The sequence below is a fragment of the Macrobrachium rosenbergii genome, chromosome 53 (genome assembly GCF_040412425.1).
Source record: "Macrobrachium rosenbergii isolate ZJJX-2024 chromosome 53, ASM4041242v1, whole genome shotgun sequence".
Taxonomy (NCBI): domain Eukaryota; kingdom Metazoa; phylum Arthropoda; class Malacostraca; order Decapoda; family Palaemonidae; genus Macrobrachium; species Macrobrachium rosenbergii.
The window spans coordinates 40,282,125-40,286,951 of NC_089793.1; the positions used below are offsets into that span (position 1 = coordinate 40,282,125).

General features: G+C 34.3%; 1 protein-coding gene across 1 annotated transcript in view; it reads left to right on the forward strand.

The window, feature by feature from the left end:
* The first annotated feature begins 2,203 nt into the window (after nt 1-2,203).
* The window catches only part of LOC136834412 (uncharacterized), a 346,463-nt gene continuing 343,839 nt past the window's right edge, over nt 2,204-4,827 (forward strand). The window contains exon 1 of the mRNA XM_067096971.1: nt 2,204-2,869. The gene's annotated coding sequence lies outside the window, so the exon portion shown is untranslated. The remainder of the gene's footprint in view (nt 2,870-4,827) is intronic.

Here is a 4,827-nt window from a genome sequence, read left to right on the forward strand (position 1 = left end):
GTACAGGAAGCATGTAGCAGTAAAATGATGGCATATACTTAAGGCTAGTGAATCAATAACGGTTTTAGCATGAGGATTTGTGATCCTATACAGTAAAATAATAACTGCAATAAAAAAAAAATCTTTCAAGTAAAAATAATGACAGCAGAATTAAATAGTTCCGCTGGCAGTAAGAATAGTGGTATTTAAAAAGAAACTATAACGATAATCCCAACATAAAAAAATAATGTTGATGTCAGAATAATAATGAAAAAACGTGAAAGCAATGATCGTAATGAAAAAAGAAATTTTATTAGTGCGGCAATCGTCATTTCTTGCTTTTTAACACTGAAGTCCTGAAGCATATTCCGTAAAATAATGTTTTAGGTTTTCGACGAATTGAATTTAATATGCTTGTTTTTTTATTAACGCATTCAGTAGCTAAAACAACGTTGATTCATTTTGCATAAGTTCAGAGAGAGAGAGAGAGAGAGAGAGAGAGAGAGAGCATCTGTAAAAAAATTTAAAGTACAAGCATTTTGGAGAGAGTGGAAGAGAATGTAGAAGCTTTGAGAGAGAAGAGAGATCTCAAGAGAGAGACAGAGAGAGAGAGAGAGAGAGTGAGAGAGAGAGAGAGGCAACTGTATAAACTCGTATAAAGTGCGAATATTAGAGAACGTAGGAGAGAACATATACAGCCATCAAATATTATGAGAGAGAGAGAGAGAGAGAGAGAGAGAGAGAGAGAGAGAGAGAGAGAGAGAGAGAGCCAAGTGTAAAAATTTTTATGGAGTACGAATATTATATATTCTTAGAGCGAGAAGTGAGTGAGAGACAGAATACATGCAACCATCAAACATTATGATCCCGAATAAGAGAGAGAGAGAGAGAGAGAGAGAGAGAGAGAGAGAGAGAGAGAGAGAGAGAGAGAGAAAGTGTATAAGTTTTTATGGAGTGCGAATGTTAGAGAACGTGAGAGAGAGCGCATACAGCTATCAAACATTATGATCGAGAGAGAGAGAGAAAATATATTTTTACGGAGTAAGAATATTATATATTGACAGGAAAGAGAGTGGGTGAGAGAGATAATACATACAGCCATCAAACATTATGATCCTGAATAAGAGAGAGAGAGAGAGAGAGAGAGAGAGAGATTTTAAGGCTGTATAAATTTTTATGGAGATGAATGCTATATATTCATAGAGCGAGAAGCGAGTGAGAGGAATACATGCAACCATCAAACGTTATGATCCTGAATGGAGAGACGAATGTTATATTTTTATAAAGTAGCGATATTATATTTACAGAAAAGAGATTGGGTGAGAGAGAGAATACATACAACCATCAAACATTATGATCCTGAATAAGAGAGAGAGAGAGAGAGAGAGAGAGAGAGAGTATATATTTTTATAAAGTACGAATATTATATATTTACAGAAAAGAGAGTGGGTGAGAGAGAGAATACATACAGCCATCAAACATTATGATCCTGAATAGGAGAGAGAGAGAGAGAGAGAGAGAGAGAGAGAGAGAGAGAGAGAGAGAGAGAAGGTGTATAAATTTTTATGGAGTGCGAGGTAGAGAACGTAGAGAACACTTACAGTATCAAACATTATGAGAGAGAGAGAGACAGAGAGAGATCAAGAGAGATGAGAGAAGGTGTGTATAAATTTTTATGTGCGAGTGTTGAAACGTAAAAGAGAGAAACACTTACAGTATCAAACATTATGATCGAGAGAGAGAGAGAGAGAGAGAGAGAGAGAGAGAGAGAGAGAGAGAGAGAGAGAGAGAGAGAGAGAGAATAACTTTATGCATATCAAACATTATGATACGCATCAAACATTATGATAGAGAGAGAGAGAGAGGTGTAGAGAGAGTGAGAGAGAGAGAGAGAGAGAGAGAGAGAGTGTTGAAGACATAGAGGAACAACAGTATCAAACATTATGATCCTGAATAGAGAGAGAGAGAGAGACAGAGAGAGAGAGAGAGAGAGAGAATATGATATATTTACTGAGTGAGAGAGAGGATACATACAGCCATCAAACATTATGATCCTGAATAAGGGAGAGAGAGAGAGAGAGAGAGAGAGAGAGAGAGAGAGAGGGAAGGGGGTGGTGGGGTGGGGTGGGGAAGTGGAAGGAGGGCAGTGGGTGTTGACCGAGTGCTACATGGAATGTACAAGCAATATTGCAGGTACTTGGTGGAGAGTTAGAGCACTGTTACCTCGCCTGTGACCAGTCAGTGTGGCGGCAGGTCCAACCAGCGGCGGACGTGTCGCTCCTCACGGCGTCGAGCCGCATACTTTTCCTCTCTCGGTTGGTGACGAAGTCAAGAACGTGCATTTCGCCACCGCAGTTCCCCGACGCAGGACGGGGGCCATAAAAATAATTGACGTTTCATTCCACGCGTTAAGAAGGGGGAACACGTTGCAGCTAGAATGACAGGGAGGGAAATTATTTCTTTAAAACTGTTTCCTTTCGAGACAGGCAACAGGTGGTGGTTGTAACTCGGTCAACGAAATTATAATTTGGACTGGAAAGACCAGAAGAAAGTGACTTCATATGAAATTTACAGTCAATCTTGACACGATTTAAACCGTCGATCGCAATGATTTCTAACAAATTCTAATAAAGATCATATAAATTGCAACAAATAGAAAAATGGTAATTTCCTTAAATTAATATTTGCCACATAAACTTACCAAAAGGATAATTATGAAAAAGTATTAAAAACACCTAACTAAAAAGAAGTTTAAATTTTAATATAAGGATTCTAAAGAATGTTACAATGAATGAACAGCCGTGAAAACGAACGAAAACTTTTGGCAACACTCTCCTACATTAAACTTTGATGATCTCTTTGATTTCCGTCAAAGAACACCTTTATACAGGTAAGTTAATTAACTCCATTCTAAACTGGAATGTTTTCTAATTTGCGTTTTATGGTTTTGCTTGTTTTTCTGAATAAAAAGATTTGGTTTCACAATTAAACTTATTTTCAAAAGTACAAGAAAATTTCTCATGAATAAATTTGGTTTATTGTTTATTTTTTTCGACGCGGATTTATTTTTAATATAATATGTCTTGATCGTTACAAGTAATATTCTAAGTTAAAACTGTCAAAGTCCTTTACACATACATTCTCACTGCTATTTTTTTTGTTTGTTCTTGATAAAGCCAAACATAAATCTATCGAGTTTGTTCTTCACTGAAAACTATACTGTTTTGTTTTTTGTTCTAGATAAAACATAAAAAAAATTTATTGTTTTTGTTCCCTACCACAACAACGTTAATATAATCTGCTCTAGGCCACGAAAACATGCAGTATATATATATGTATTCGACTACATAACAAAAAAATACATATTTCTATTCTAAATAACGTAAACACATCTATGTACTTTTTTCACATAAAAACAACTTACCTAAATGATTGGTTTTAAAGAAAAATTGAAGACTTCCATTTTTGCTTGAAATAACAAAAACACAAAGCTCCTGATGTTTATTCTATAGATAAAAATACAAAACAAGTGTTTTTCTAGATAAAAAAAAATACAGCTTCGTTTTTCTAAATGACAAAACACAATGCACTGTTGCTGTTATAAATAAAATCATGAGGCTATTGTTATTGCCATGTTTCGAGAAAAAAACACACACAAAAAAATTATTTTAGAATCGTTTTGCATGACACCTAATATCCATTCATGAGGTAAAACTGAGCTCGGTGTTTACGAGTTCAGGAGAAAAAAGTTAAACTGGAAGAAGCACAATTTTATCCGCATTGAATCATACTTCTGCTTTTATTTCTCGGTGTGTAACTTTATTGCAATTTCTTTTTGCCTTTTATGTTGTGTTTTGCGAAGGTTCTGTTTATTTTGCTGTTCATGTCTCAATCTTACTTGCATACCGTTACGCTTCTTTATTATTAACTTTTTCTTTATTTTATTTTCTATAAATATGGACGTTTCACTGCGTGATTGTTTTGCTAGTCAAGTCACTCACCACTTGTTTTGTTCCATAATAATGTGTCCGCGTTAGAAATATACAGTATTTACATCAATTATAATAAGTAAATTTTTCTGTTTGAAAATGAAAATCTTCATTTTAAAGATTATCACTGATAAGTGAACTTTTTAATTCAGTGAAACAGATTTTTGTTTTTCGGTGCATGACGACAGTATAAATGTACACAATGTCTGAACTGTAATCTCAAAAGACTTATAATAATTATATTTGTTCTTGTAACGTCTACCAAATTCTGAGTTTAGAAGTGTTGCAATTATATCTAGGAGATTTTTATTAACTTTCGTTTTTGGGAACTATTTGAGTTTAAAAAAAGACAATTTATTAACGTGTTTCAGGGAAACAGATTTTGAGATGAATTTAAAAAATTATTAATTTTTTTCTGTCTACTAAAAAGTTCAAATATGAAATATAATAATTATATTAAAAAGTCTACACACATAAAGATAAGTTCTGGTTACATTTCGCCCAAAATCTTATGACCAGTATATTTTCATTTAAATGCAAGCTATTCCAATGTACTAGGCATTCACAAGTAAACCATTCCCGTCCCCCCGGGAAGTTTATGATTAATTTTATACACCACATCATAAGATGCATTTAGAGTTGTTTTCCATAAATTCTGTTTGACATCATGGTTAATATAACGTATTACATTGCAATATGGAATACAGAAGGTGTAATGCATTACATCCTAGGAAGTACCATAACCCACGTGTGATGCATAATACCCTTAAATACACCACAATAAACCAGGTGTTATAAGGAACATCCAAACCTGTACCAGGGGACATTATTACATTAATGAAATACGGATTGCGATACA